The sequence below is a fragment of the Lepisosteus platostomus genome, chromosome 1, assembly GCF_059453375.1.
Source record: "Lepisosteus platostomus isolate fLepPlt1 chromosome 1, fLepPlt1.hap1, whole genome shotgun sequence".
Classification (NCBI taxonomy): domain Eukaryota; kingdom Metazoa; phylum Chordata; class Actinopteri; order Semionotiformes; family Lepisosteidae; genus Lepisosteus; species Lepisosteus platostomus.
This window is the reverse complement of record NC_142611.1, coordinates 68,112,497-68,128,564: the sequence shown is the minus strand read 5'-3', so window position 1 is coordinate 68,128,564 and position 16,068 is coordinate 68,112,497.

Genomic DNA, 16,068 nt, shown 5'->3' with positions numbered 1-16,068 from the left:
ACCTTTTTATTGGACTTACTGATGGTTAGTACGTTATTTAGATGCAGACAATAAAATACTCGGCAAAGTCTTGCAGTATGTTGCATTAACACTAGAGGGCACTCAAAACTTATTTAAAAAGAAGGTCTTTCCAGCTGTTTGACTGGAAGCAGGGGTGCCTCCTCCAGTCCTGTAGGGTCACTGTTTCTGCTGGGTTTTGTTCCGGCTCAGCTCTTAACAACACATTGGAGCTACTTACGGGCTTAATTGGAGCAGTTTAATTTATTTACAGTTTAATTTCCCCAATATCCTAATGCTGATCTAAACTAAACCTGGTCTGCATTCCTTCCAGTACTGTTGCTCAGTGTCCCTGACTTACAAGGTAAGTAATACCTGTTTAGGGCACTATGTGAATACATGCTGCTTTCAGGCCTGGGAAGTGTGATGAAAGTCTAGTAACTTGGAAGTAGTAAGAGTGGTTAAACACACTTACAACCCTTCATGCAGTGTGTCCCATCCTTTCATTCTTGACTCTGGCCTGAATAAAAACAGCAGTTTTCAAAGATCCTGTTTTAATTTGGTTGCACAACTGTGAAATATGGAAAAAAAGCAAGCAGAGTTTAAGGGAAGGAGGGAGCCTTATTTCGGCTATGCTCTGCTGACCTGAAGCCAGCAGTTTCCATTAACCCTGGCACTCAAGGGACAAGAATCTGGGCTTTCAGTGCAGCTTTTAAAGGAGCTGTGAGTTATTGCTTGGAGGGGCGCTCTACCAAGACTAACCCTAACAGACAAGCGATATTTACACAGGAATTAAGGTGCTTACGACAGCAGGGGACAAGAGGAGACAGTACCGACAAGAGCAGTCTTCCTCTGGAACATTGGGTCTGATGTGGAAACCTGCAAGATATTTAAAGGTTAAAGAGCAGAATTCCTTTGCCTTAGTGCACTGATCTTTTCAAATGTAGGCACCACAATTTCTGAAAACGGGCTGTCAGGAATGCTGTCAAAGAGAGGGTCTGATTCTGAGCACCTCAGCGGACTGAAGCATGGTTAATGCTTTTTTTGGTACAGACATGAAACCTCTTTCCTTTGTTACTTTGGCTGCTAATCCTGAATCTGCAAGTGCTACAAGGGCACCTGAACATGAGGGGGAGTATGACAGAAGGAGGACGCAACCCGCAAACAGTTGTCTTGTTCTCCGTGCTGCTGCTGGCTCACAGACAGGGCTGCGGAACAAGTATAAATATACAGATATATTTAACAAACTCTTATTGGCTCTGTAAAGAAGCCCCATCTGTAGGCCTGGAGCTATAGTGAAATACCAAAAACAAAATGCATAAGCTAGTCCACAATTCTCATCTCAACACTGTCAACCCTGTCAAACGGCCTTGGCTTTGATTTTTAGTGGAGCACTTTCAGATCCAGCTGAAAATCCAGCAGGCTTCCTACTCTTCCCAGTTGAGATAAATCGTGGAATGATGCTTGAAATGCCAGTAATGTTGGCAAAAGCAAATGAACGGAGCTACGTACAGCTTCTTTGTAGCTGTCGATGCCAGAGCTGTGTGTGCACAGGTGTCCCCAGCCTGTGGTTGTAGTTGGCTCTCACACTCTCCTGCACTGGCAGTAAAGAGGCCCGACACCTCTGTCCTGCTGCCCCAGGGCACCCTGCCCTCCCCAGCCTCCACTGCCCTGGGCCGTGTCTCCTCTCACTCCTCTGATTTCCACCCCAGCCGGGCCGGAGCCTGGTGGAATAGGACGGCGGCATCAGGTTTAAAACTCCTGCGTCTCCCTATACTTCTAAGGTAAGAGATTTTAAAGCGCTTGGGTCGGACTTGTTCCAGATGCTAAAAATACGGAAAACTTTTTTGCTGTTTGTTCGACGATGGGTTTTGAACTGCTTTCGCAGAGCTTCTCTAAATATAAAGGCTGCAGTCCTGTATCAGTATCTGTGCAGTGAAATCCACTTGAATGCAGTAAAAGACTGAGCGCTGGCTCTCTTGGCTTCCCCTGTGTACACCAGGGAGCTCGTCCTAGGCGTGCAACAACCCCGCTGATCGTTAGGTCTGTGGGGTGTCCCCCGACTTCGGTAAAAACTGGGCTTAACTATCTGGTCTCGGGATCTAACACCCCTCCTGTAGAGTGCACGATTACACGTTTGGTCTAATATTATATATATATATCGTTCCTTCTTTTATTTTTCTTTAAAAAAATGCTCCATGGCAGCTGTGTCTTTCCTTGCTATCTCCTGGCAACATAATATTTGCGCTGATGTTGAATAGCTGGAAGTAGCAAAGCCACTTGCCAGTTCAAGTGACACACAGCTATTCTGCAGTTCCCTGCCAGTCGCTCTCTTGTTCAGAGTCAGCAGAAAGTTTCACAGCTGTATCGCTTCCTTTGTCTTTAGTCCTGCGGCGCATGCCCAGTGTGAATGTACTGTACACCATGCTGAAACAAGAGAAACCTGAATGTGGAAGGAGGCCACTCAGGTGCTGTCATGAAGGTCAATACCTAAGTGACCATTGAGCCCCATCAACATGCTGTATCAATCAATCAATCAAACAAACAAACTTTATTGATCAAATGCACAACAATACAGCATGCAGCAGTAATTGCTGGCAATGAAATGTCTTTTCTGTGAGCTCACCAGGGGGGTAAAAATCACAAAATTAAAGTTACAAAATAAGGTTACATAATAATACATAATCGTGGAACAGAAAGTGAATAAAATATACTCCATAGCTCAATATAAATAGAGCTGCGATACTTGATACTGTACTTGAATGCCCCCGCCAGTGACTCAGCACCTGTGCTCATCCACAATGAGGGCCCCCTGTTCTCAGGCCAGACATCATTGGTTTGCTCTGATTTTTCATAATAATAATAATTAATAATAATTGCTTACACTTATATAGCGCTTTTTCTGGACACTCCACTCAAAGCGCTTTACAGGTAATGGGGACTCCCCTCCACCACCACCAATGTGCAGCCCTTGTAGCACCACCACCAGTGTGCAGCCCCACCTGGATGATGCGACGGCAGCCATAGTGCGCCAGAACGCTCACCACACATCAGCTATCAGTGGTGAGGAGAGCAGATTAATGAAGCCAATTCACAGAGGGGGATTGTTAGGAGGCCATGATTGATAAAGGCCGATGGGGAAATTTGGCCAGAATGCCGGGGTTACACCCCTACTCTTTTCGAGAAACACCCTGGGATTTTTAATGACCACAGAGAGTCAGGACCTCGGTTTTACGTCTCATCCGAAGGACGGATCCCCCCATCCTGGCCTCTGTGAACAAAACTAAGTTAAGAGCTCCCTCTTCCTCATTAGCCTCAGCTTGTTGGACCCACAATCCCACAGCGCCCGGCGCTCTCCTTGGGAAAACAGATGCAGGTCGGTGTGTGTGAGCGCATCCTTCTTGACTCGGTGGGATTTCAGTGATGCAGCAGCAGCTGTGTTCTCCTGTGTTTCCTGTTCCCTGAGCGGCTCCACACATCAGCAGACAGATCTGCAGCTCCTCACACACACACACACACACACACACAGTTTTTAACCGCTTGCTCTGTAATGTTTGTGCTCATCCTGTGCGGTGAAAACTCTGCTTGCTCACAACACGGCTTCCCAAGAACACTGCAGTTATTCATTAAACAGAGGGCTTCTCCACCCTGAGCTGCATTTTCATTAGGTTAGCTATGTTCTCACTCCTCTCCCTTGCAGGTTTACTGCCCACAGCGTGGCTTACAGAATATGACCCATTCTGGAGGCGGACAGCATTTCAGCAGAGTAACTGAACTACTGTATGGGTTAATTGCGGTTCTGTGTCCTTTAATTTTTTTAAGCAAAAATAAATACGCAAACGGACATTCTTTTTCATTAATGCATATTCTGCTCTATTTATCTGTTGCTCAGACACAGCTCAATCCAGCTGTTTGGTCGTGGAGCAGCTGTGGGGTTGAGTCGCTGCAGCTGTATGGTATGATCATACCATGATCTCTTCAGACTCCCGTCGCTGTGGAACTGAATCAGATTGCACCACCCAACAGTCATAACTCTCTTGGAGGCTGGCTGCAAGGACAAAATCAAAAAGTAGGACACTAAATCTCTAAGCAGACAAGCACAGCTCTGTAAGCTTTTATGACCTTCCAGATTGTGCCCAGAAAGAGTAACACCTTATTCAATAGGTGCATTGCGATTTCTCATTGATTCTGCAAGGTCGCTGTCTTTGATAATGAATGACATGAGAATGCACTTATTTAGCAAGCGGTGTGGAGCCAGTGTGTCATCAGTAACAAAAGCTGTCTGGTGTCCCAGATCGAGGTACATACGGTGCAGGTCAACCAAGCCACCTGCTTGAAATACAACAGGTTAGCGGTACTAGGACCTTTTGTAGAATTGATACTGGCATGGGTACAGCTTTCTAACGCTCGCTCTTAGGCTGTGGCTCAGACCCTGTCAGCAGGCTGCCCTGCCCTCTCCCCTTTCCTTTCCTGTTTCTGTGTATTGTGCTGTGATTCCAATGCCCGGAACTCGTTAAGTGCTTGATAAGCCAGACAGACGAGGGAATGGAACTGAGGGAAACCACTGAATCATATCGCCCCGAAACAATCGCCCCTGCACATCGGAAAATTAGGAGCCGCGGGAATGAGATTACATTCAGATCAAAGGAACACCCCCCCCCCCACACACACACACACTCAATCTCCTCTGCCCCTACCAACACCACCTCCCAGACTCTGCGCCCCCGCTTGTGAAAGTGCACTATTTTCAACACTGGGCTGTAAACAGGGCTGGGAAGGCATAATTAGCACATCATCAGGCCTGGAATGTCCGCATTCCAGCAGTCCTGCACAGTCTTCCTGCACGGGCATAGCAATTCGGTGATAGTGTACAACTGCTAGGTACAGGCAACAACTGGATACAGGAGCTAAAGCCTTGGGTTCAAATCCCAGGTTGGATAGCTGCTGTTGTACCCATGAATATGGAGTGAATCCGTTGTACCCACAGATTCACTCCAGTTGGGATGGTATCTCAAGTGGTTATATAAAAACTTTAAGCAATACAGAACTTAAAAACTGACCCATTGCCCTGCCAGGAGTTTCCTAGATGGCTGGTGATGTCACGGGTTCTGAGGCTGTCCACCTAGGCTGATGGGTGCATACAAGTGGTGGAGGTCAGCAGGGTTCATCATCAGTTCGAAGGACTGGGGGACAAAGCAGGTCACCGGTCAACCCCAATCCACGTGCAACAGTGAAGTCAGATGCAACACATCCATACAGCACAAGCACAACATCTTTACTCACCTGGTTTGGAATTCCCCCTGAACAGGTTGCTGGCACCCCAGACATTTGGAGCAAGCATTTTGGATGCCAACTGAACACATTTAATTGACGGACACACCCCCAATTTCATTAATGGCCAGCCGCCATATCACTCTTCAACTCAGAACTGGCAGCCCACTGAAGACAAGCAGCTGTGAGCCTGGTCAGTACCTGGATGGGAGACCTCCTGGGAAAAACTAAGGTCGCTGCTGGAAGAGGTGTTAGTGGGGCCAGCAGGTGCTCACCCTGCAGTCTGTGTGGGTCCTAATGCCCCAGTATAGTGACGGGGACACTATACTGTAAACAGGCTCTGTCCTTCGGATGAGACGTAAAACCGAGGTCCTGACTCTCTGTGGTCATTAAAAATCCCAGGGTATTTCTCGAAAAGAGTAGGGGTGTAATCCCGGCATCCTGTCCAAATTTCCCATTGGGCCTTACCAATCATGGCCTCCTAATAATCCCCCTCTATGAATTGGCTTCATTACTCTGCTCTCCTCCCCACTGATAGCTGATGTGTGGTGAGCGTTCTGGAGCATCATCCAGGTGGGGCTGCACACTGGTGGTGGAGGGGAGTCCCCATTACCTGTAAAGCGCTTTAAGTGGTGTCCAGGAAACTTCTATATAAGTGTAAGCAATTATTATTACCCCTAGAAGAGCTGTACTAAACACTGTGTGATGGTTTGTTGTGTCCTGATGGCTGGTATAATGGTAAGATGTTGACTCTTAGTGTTCTGCGTTCTCTCTCACTCCAGTGTTTGTTTTAACTCTGCTTCCATGTTGTTACAGAGTCTCTGCCACTCAGGGTCTTCATATGGTCCTGTCTGATGCCGCTGGTCTGTGTGTAATTGAAGGGGCAGAGCTCTGGGTTTGAAAGGGTGGTTAGTTGTGTGGATTGTGGTTGTCTGGGTGTTGGAGCTGTGTGAGCAGGCAGGAGATGTGTGGAATGAGTGTCGTGTGAGCGATTTGTGTACATACAGTATGTATTGTGCATCTTCTGGAAGCAGAAGATTGTGTGCTTCTGTCTACACGTTTCCCTTCCTGCTCTGTGTGTCATCTTGTCCTTGGTACCTGTCTGGTTTGTTTGTTTTTGCTTTTTTCTACATACATGGCAGGGGTGATCTTCTTCCCTGTTGTGATTTGTTGAGCCTCAGAGCAGATTGTGAATCTTGGTTTCAAACAAAAATGACTGGAGGTCTTGGGGGTTAAGGACTGGGAGAGTGTTGTTTTGTTCCAGACTGTGATGGGCTGGATCCCCAGTGGCGCACATTAATCTCCTCAGAGGATGACACGTGGGAGGCCCTTCACAGGCTTAGATCTGTTTAATGAAAGACGCATGACAGTTTCAGCGGCTCAGCGAGCCTAAAAACATTTAGGCACTGTTTTTTTAACGCATCTGTCGAATGAGCGTTTCCCAGTCACTGATAACCGAATGGTTACTTGTTAGACCTTGAGTCGCTTTCCGCAGAGCCCGGTTGCTTGTTTTTGAGAGGAATGTGCGACTGTTTTCTTTATAAACTCGAGAAGCCCCCGAAGGGCGAAACACATTCAGCTCTGTTTAGATAAACGCCGAGCCTGGCTCTAATTTTGGAAAGCGCTCTCGTGCGCACGCCGCGCTCGCCGTGCCTCGGCCCTGACCTTCGTCGTCAGTTTTAAGAGGGAGCAGCTGGAGGTCTTCCCAAGCCCCGGCTCTGGCTCTCCCGCTGCCGGCTGGCAGCAATTCCCGCTGAGCTCCTGCCCGTGAAACCGATCGCACGATTGAGCGCCCGTAAACTGCGCGCCCCTCTTTCGGCACCTGGTGTTTCCGAAGAGGAGGGCACGTTTGTGAAACTGGCGAAGATTTCACAGCTGGAAACTAGTAACTGCTCTCAACTGCTAACCTTGCTGCTGTTCTTTTAACTGAACTGACTGTTAAAAAAAATGTCTAATGCTTTTGAATTTAGGGTTGAATTCTGTAACTGAGAGCTCGGCTGTAGCCAACACAGCAGAGCGTGGTGTGGCTGGGGCCAGGGTAAGGAAGGTCTTGGTTTTGAGCCTGACTGGTGTCTGTCATCCTGCAGTTCGATGTGCAGGTTATTAATAACGTGGAGTTGTGCTGAAACACAATTGATTTACAGGCAGACTGAGTACTTGGGGGGGGAAGCAATGACATTTGATATTATGTAGGTTCATGTTATGGAACATGGAAATAGATTGCTGGGTATTGGCTTCAACATCATGCCTGGACAGCTTGTTTCAGACATCCACCACTCTTTGTGTAATGGACCTCCTCTTCTCCATTCTTAATGCACTCAAGTGACCTGCGCTCAGTTCTGAGGTTGAAGTAATCGGATGCACTTTCTGAATATCTGTCGAGCACAGTGGGGTCGGGTGGGCACCTGCACATTTGCGGGGTGATCAGAGAGGTGCCTCTGATTGCAGGTAGTGTTGAAAGAAGCACAGGGCTTAGCTGTACTGTTCCAGAGTCTGGTGTCCTGGACACTTGGAAACAGGGGAGTTATAGTGGGGAGCTGAACTGATCTATAAACTTGATTTTAAGTATCTGTTGAGGAAGGGGAAGAAAATGGGGAAAATAATTGAAAAATTAAACCCCATGTTACTGCATCAGAAGGACATTGGGTGAGTAATGCAATACCCCAATTTGGATTGGTCCTGGCATTAACGAAGCCATAGACTCCCTTTCAAGCAGTTTAAATACTGAGGCTTCTAAAGAGAGAAATCCCAGCCTCTCGGAAGGTTGCTCCTACTGTATATGACGACCAATAGAAATTGCAACAGGCTGAGATGACAGGTCTCCTCAGCACTCAGACCCCACGTCCTGGTCTCCCCCTGAGACTTCGAGCAGGAGCCCAGCGATGGCACGGTCTCTGTTCTGGCCCTCCCAGTGACGCTCTCTCATCTGCCTGCCAGCCTTCAGGAACTTTCGCTGCCAGCCGCTTCTCCATCGCCAACGCCGCAGAGCCTTCTGGCATCTTCTTCTGCCGGGGGAAGACTTCCTCAAGACGTGCATGCCAGGCTGAGCAGCGCCAGATTCTCGCTGCGCGGGTCTGGAATGGGCCTCCCAGTCTGCCAGCCTGATGGAGGGAGACACTGCCCAAGTTCACCCTGGTTGGGTTGGCTTTGTGCCCACTGGGCCACTGGCTCAGAAATGGGTACTGTAAGTCGGTCCAAAACAAACTCCTAGCCCGAGGGTCTTGGTAGTGCCTTTTCAGGGGGCAGATGATAGGAAAGACCGCCTTGCAATCCGTGACATTCAATTAGTTCCCTGTTCTGTCAGCTTTTATGACTAATGCCGCTCTCCCAAGATAAATCAACAGCACTGTTTCTCCATCTCCTCTCAAGCAGGCTTTTTAGGTGAAAAATTATTCCAGCTGCTTAGGTAGAAACATAAGTCAATCTGTTTTTTATAAATAAAATGAATATTTGTGTGCATGAACGTCGCATGCAGTTTACTAGGGAAAAAAATACCATTTGTGAAGGATGCCATTTCTGCTAACATAACTTCTCCATAGACTAGAACAGTGTTTAATTTAGGTACAGAGTCTGTCACACTACTGATACATTCCCAAGTTCTTGTTTTCGCCTCGTCTAAAAGATGAGCAGATGCGCCTTTCCCCTTCTGCCCGAAAAGAGCTGTTACTGTTTTATGGTTTTGCTCTGTGGAGATCCCACACTTTTGCCTTTTGTTTTAAGCATGTGGTTAACAAAAGATGAACCCTCACATCCTCCCCACTGGGAGCCGGGACAAACAATAGAACACTCCAGACATTCGGAAAAACAGAGTGCTACAACCTCATTCTTCCATGACGCGCTAGGTGAGCGATGGCGACAGAATTCTCATGTGGAAACCGTGAAACGAGATCTGTGTGCCCAGGCACCCACCTGACTAATTACATCAGCCTGTTGTGATTCCTATTGGTCATCACATAGGTGCCTCCTTCACTCTGTGTCCCTTCACCCAAAGCCCACTGTTGTCTGTATGCAATGTGAGATGCATGCTCAAAAGTGGCAGAAAAAGGATGGATACAGTAGGCTGTGTTGTTGGTAGTGCCAGCAGAATGCAATGCCTGGAAACTAGCATTGGACAAGTGCAAAACAAAACACTCCAGTGTTCCACCATCACAATTATCATAAATCCTGGGCTACCCAGTGCTAGTCTGGATCATCTTGTCTTGGATGATTGCTTGGATAATTACCTGGTTAACTACCTGATCCTACCCCAATATGCATCAGTCATGGTCCTGAAGTGAGCCAGCTCAAAAACACCTCACCTTCTAGAGCCTTCATCCCATCAGATGCAGGTAGAAGATACCAGAAAAGACTATCCCTTTAGACTGTACCCACAATGGGCTGAAATAATGAACTTGAAATCTCTCATCTGTATAAAAATGCTTTATGGCAGTGCTGCTCATTATTGATCCTGGTGAATTGTGGGATCTTCTCAGTTTCACTGTTTTTCAGGGTTTAATGATTTAACTGGTCTGAATGACCTGTTTTCCCAGATCTTTAACCTTGGAGGATTTTAAATTACCTGTAAAGCCTGCGGGACGCTGGGTCTCTACAGCCAGATACCTCAAGTCTAATTACAGCTTTATTAATTTAACTCTCCTGCTGTTAATTGGAGGACAGCTGTATAGCTTGCTGGAGGCTTGAGGAGCCCCAGTCTACAGGAATCAGACGTTTGTGTTGCTGTCATGTGACAAATGTCTTTATCACCAAGCTGGGCAGGTTGACCAAGTGTTGGCCTGCTCTGGAAGCAGAGGGATGTCAGATTTTGATAATGTCACTGTTTGCCCTGAGCTTTAACAGACCTGTTCCTTTCGTGGATCCCAGAATTATTGGTGAAGGGCCACAGAGTATTTTTCATCCTTTACATGACTGCAGAAGTGGCTGTGGTTTGTCCTGAGGAAAAGAACTTCCATTCATATTTCTGGTTCTGACCGGCGGTGTACTTGGTTAAACTTCTAAGAATACCCACTCTGAAATGCTGAAGCAGCAGCACCCCAGCTAGGTTTGACCTCCTGTGCAAAATTGTATTTTATTCTGGTCACTGCAGTGCAGGGCAGTGGTGATGCCTGATAGGAAGTTCAGAGGAGGTCATGCAGTCTTGCTGTGGGGCTTAGCGTAACAAGTTCTTGTTGGTGGATTTAAGGTTCAAGTGCAAGATTTGTTTCAAGTAGAGCACTGGCCCATCACTGATTAACCATTTCTACAAAACGCGCTTGGGAAGTGTTTAAACCGCCAGGCTGCCTGGAGCAATAGGGAGGTACCAGCCTCAAATGCGCGACAGCACAGCCAGCGTGTGGATGTGAACCCGCAGCTCTGGTCATCCATCCAGGTGCCTGGGCCACTACTACAGGCTGACCCCCTCGTGCCTGAATAAAAGAATTAGAATTAGTGGAAACCTCAGCAGAGACGTGATCACAGCCTTCACAATCTTTTAGGGAATAAACTGGGGCCATGCCGGAATACAAATTTAAAAGAAAAATGTGGGTGGAAATTTTAGTTTAGGAGATGGAGGTTAATGTTTGCAGAAGTCTGCAACCTCATACCTGTTAATCTAATCCACTGAAACAGGAGCTCTTCATAATAATAATCCTTACACTTATACAGCACTGTTCTGGACACTCCACTCAAAGCGCTTTACAGGTAATGGGATCTCCTCCACCACCACCAGTGTGCAGCCCCACCTGGATGATACAACTGCAGCCAGAGAGCGCCAGTACACTCACCACACACCAGCTATCAGTGGGGAAGAGAAGAGAGTGATGAAGCCAGTTCATAGATGGGCATTATTAGGAGGCCACGATTGGTAAGGGCCAATGGGAAATTTGGCCAGGACGCCCGGGGTAACACCCCTACTCTCTTCGAGTAAACACATTTTTAATGTCCACTGAGAGTCAGGACCCTTGTTTAACATCTCATCAGCTGGATAGCGCCTTTTTAAAGTCTAGTGTCCCCATCACTGTACTGGGGCATTACTACCCACACAGACTGCAGGGTGAGCCACCTACTGGTCCCATTGACACCTCTTCCAGCAGCACCCTTTGCTTTCTCAGGAGGACATCCGTCCAGGTACTGACCTGCTAAGCTTCGCTGGGCTGCAGGGTGAATGATCACATTGAGCTCTGTCTGGCTCCATGACAGTTCTGATTAATGTCTTGACTACAGTTCTCCCTTTCTTATTGAGGAATACCAAGCAATCTGTATTGCAGCCACTGGGGAAACTGTTGTTTTCCTCTGATCCTAGAAGCAGGGCTACAGTGTAAAAACAGAATGCCATCATCTCCACTTAGCTGAAATACCTCACATCGGTGTCTTTTACTGTTTCAGTTTTTTACAGGAACTTTCTGGGCAGTGGGCCACTGTTGGTCCAGAATTGCAGTTTGTTTGGTTGATTGTGGGGCAGCTGAGCAAGCCTGCAGGTTTTATAATTAAGCCAGATTCAAGACCAAAGGGCTCACCTTTTTAACCTTGGAGAGCTGACAGTAGGTGGCGACGTCACTCCTGCTTCTTGAAGTTCTCATTCTTGGCCTTGCTGAAGCTGGAGATACCAGCAACCAGCATATAGAGAACATGGCCTTGCTTTGGAAAGCATAAGGGGGATTATATTTCTCAAGGCATTGAGCCGTTTGTTTTTAATATAGCTGCCATCACAACGTGCTAAATCTCACCAGGACATGCGAAACTGTCTACCCTCCTATACCCTTCAAAATACCCAACAATTCAGCAGCCCACATCTGGCAAAGCAGATGGCAAAGCAAAACCGATTGGGCAGAATAGATTTTGAGTGTTCTGATGTGGTACAGTTGATTCCTAATCAGGTTGCCGCTGTAAGTGGTGGACCAGTAGGGGGCACTTTTCCCTTTGGTCCCAAATTTACAAACCAATACTACAGTATGGTGACCCAGGAGAGTGCCCTGTAGGTAGTTCCATTCTTTGAGCCCCTGACTACTTGGTCATTAAATATGTTGCATGAGGACGATCGACCGTAAAAGTAGGGGGTGTTAAACCTGTTGTCCTGGAGAAATTTCACACTGGGCTTGTATAGCCAGGATCTCCCTAAGTTCCCGGTAATTCTGACTTCTTCTCCTGCCTGGTGCAGAATGTTTGCCTTGTGTCCCCCAGGTGGGGGCTGCCCTTCAGTGGAGAAAGAAGTAGGTCTCACTTATAACCTTCAGGGATTCAAGCACAGGAATCCAAAGCTATACAAGCATCAGGGCACTCCTCCTTTACATGAAGCATCTTGGAACTTTTTTGGTACAAAAACACTATGCCAGTGCAAGAGCGTCAGGTGTATTTACACAGCTGTTCAGTCCTGCAGAGTGGACCCCTCTGCTAGGAATAGTGGCCACCAGTTGAGCACTTCAAGGATTGTCATTAACTACTTTGCACACACAAGGAAGACTGGTATGTTGTCAAGAGTAGTTACTCATTCACTTATTTTATGGTGGCTGACTTGCACCAATTAACACCAATTCACAACTACGAACACAGCCACTGTCTGGATGTGTCTGTACTAAATAGGAATGGTATTCTATGAGAAAGCCTCTCTTGGCATCATTAGGAGAATACGTTTCTTGACGTGTTGCCTACGTAGGTTTATAAACATCACTGATGTAATCTGATTTTTCTTTAAAATGGAGAAGCCTTCAGTACTTTCCAAATGACCCATGCATTGTCCTGCAGCAGTATGCTTTTCATTTCTTGAGATTGTAAAGTGAGTGGAGCTCGTAAAAATAGCTTCTGCCTTTCGAGGATGTGGTTTTATTTGGTTCTCCAAGGAAATCAAAGCGATACAAGCATCGGGGTGCTCAGATGATGGTGTGGAATAGATGCTGACATTCTAGTTATTAGCTGACTCCCTACCGAGGCCTGTGAAACAGCCTGCTGTGCTCTCTTGTGCTCTGTCAGGTTCGTCGTAAATATCAAACCCACTTCAGACTGCTGATCACCAGACAGAACCCCCACGCGTACCATGAAAACCAGCTCCCTTCCTGCGTGCCAATTATTCCCTAACTGGGTAGCATCTAAATCTTAAGACACTGCCTGCAAAGTCAGAGACGAAAAATCGGTAACAGGACCGCACGCTGTGAGAGCTCTGTATTTCAGTACCAGGGTCCAGTCAGGTAGACAAACCTTCTCGGAAACTCCCCGCTGTGTAGGAAGCAGTCCAAGGCTTTAGTGTAGACTGAGACCAAGGATTTGTAAGTCACCGTCTCCGAATGGGTGCCTATAATTGTTCTGTTCTGCAACACAGGAATTTCTCCTTTCCTGTTATTGTTGCTAATCTTTGATTAGATGGTCTGTCTCGCGCTCTTCAAAAAAAACAGTGGCAGGAGTCATTAACGTGTTTAAGTCTTTTAGTGAAATTCACGTCAGTGCTCCTAAAAACAATGACAAAAAACAAAATAAATCAGTCCTTAATAGCAAATGCCTGCCACCACTTTTAAATATATGCCATGGGTCTTCAGTGTTTGTTTTCAAAATGGGCACCGCTGAAGTTCTCAGCCGGGCAGGGCTTGTTGCAGTCTTGAATGCAGTCTGGACCCAGTCTTCAGTCTGTAATCTGGATTGTGTGATCAACGGGTGGTGAATGAGTTTTGAGATTAAACAGTTCAGTGGGCAGTGAGAGCAGGACAAGTAAAGGGAGAGTCTGACTATGGGTGAGAAATTGACCCATTTAACGCCACATGAACTAGCAATAAGTCTTCAGTCTTAACGCTGTAAACAGAGTGTGACTTAATTTGGGTTTAGTCAAGAAAGGAGACTTCCAGAAATCTGGAAATCAGCCTTCATTCTTTCCTCAGGCTGGCCAGGACACTTTGTCTCATCAGCTCACACTTTGTGAAGGTGGTATCCTTGTCAGAAGGCGAGGGGTGAGCTGTTTTTTTTTTTATTTGTGATGTTGCCAGGAGTCAGGCCCTGTCTGTTTTCCTTGGCATCTCTCTTCTTCTCCTTTGTCCCCCCCCAGTCGGCAATCTTCCACACCAGAGAGGGCTGCTGGGAGCTGGACCGCTCCTGTTTGGCATGCAATAGCTTGCACATTTCCCAGAGTGCACCACTCTCCGTAGACCACGAGAAACATGTGGGCATGGGTCAAATTGGGCCTGCAACCAGATAAGTCATGGACAAATGAGAACAAATTCTCGTTTACATTGAGGACCTGACACAGGGGGTTTACAGTACTGTAACAAATGGAATAGTGAACGAAATGAAAGAACAATCGTTGACATCAAGATAAAATAACACACTTACCCAGTGCGGCACTTTTCACAAACTCAGGTGTTGGGTAGAAACTTTTAACCACAAAACTGAAAACACCTTCAGGCATGATGACGGCCAGTCCAGATTCACTCTGTGGGAGCTTTCAGCTTGAAATTATTGGAGCCTAAAGCCAGGAGGTCTGTCTTGATAAAGGTACTGATCTGAAATGAGTAGGAAGGCCCAGAAAGTGCAATAAGCTTTTTTCCCCAAATAAGTCCGTAAATTAATAGAAATCAATGAAGCATTTGTCTAGTGTGCAGAGAGAACCAGTCCATCAAAGAATAAAGTTCACAGTTGTAATTTGTGAAGCTCTAACTGTTCTGTCTCTTGTGCTCGAATGTAGTTCTCATGCTAGCAATTTCCTGTTTTTTATTTCCATTTTTCGGGGGGGAGGCCAATGCTATAAGAATGTTTCTGAGCTGGAAACAAGTGGAAGGAGGCCTCAGCAGCTGCTGCTGCTAAGGTGTGGGAGCAAAATATTTTGTTTTGAATAAAAGGGGGAAATGAAACACTCATTCCACGTATGATGGATTTAAAAAAATAAATATTTTGTTCCTGGTGACTGAAGGCTTTCTGGAAAACCTGATGTGAGTAAAGAGGACAGAAGAGTGGGTCTGGGAGCAGGGGTTTTTGGTTTCCCTGCCTCTGGAATGCTCGGAGCCAGGATCCAGACAGCTGCTCTGCTGAGATTCCGGGAATGTTCAAGTTCAGTGTGAGCGCAAGAAACAATTGTGCAGGTATGGTGGGTAACGCAACAAAGACCCAGACCAGAAGAGCATCACTAGTGCTGCAAGAGAACACGAGAATGGTTACAAATTGGAGGCAGCCATTGGGCAGAGTTGGCCTGTTTGGTGGTTAATGAATCTCGCCTGTCAGCTTTTTGAAAGAAAAACTATCAACTTCACCCACATGGCTGGCGAGCTTGTTCCACCCCTACAACCCTAAGGGTAAAGTCCCTCCTGTTCTGGGTTTAAATGCACTCACGTGTAGTTTCCACTTGTGTCCTCTGGGTCTGCTGGGTTGCAAATGCTTTTGGGGATTTTGAATACATGTATTCGAGTCAGCTCACTTGCAGGTGTGTGGGGATGGGGAGCCAGTGGAGCAGAAGAGAGTAGTGGAACTGCAGAACAGACCTGTTCTGTGTGAGAAGTGCAGATCCCACATGAAATGAGCCCGACCATGAGCGCAGATCACCGAGTGTTGTGACAGGCACAGCGAGGTTTATCCACTTTTCTTCAAAAGATTGTAGAACGAAGGAAAGTGGTTTGACACCAAGGCTACCTTTTGAAAGTCTCCATTCCCCATGCCAGTGGAAACGTGCAAACCTCAAGGCTATAAATAAGTTGGGCCTGCTTCCTCGCGGGCCTGTGTTCCTGTGTTTTGACAGGAGGACAGGAGAGGGTCAGGATACAGGCTGAGGAAGGTGGCATCCTTTGTGGCTGGCAGAGATGGAAATCAGCTGGACCTCTCCTCTGGAGGGATGGCAGTTTTGGTCTTGGGTCTTGG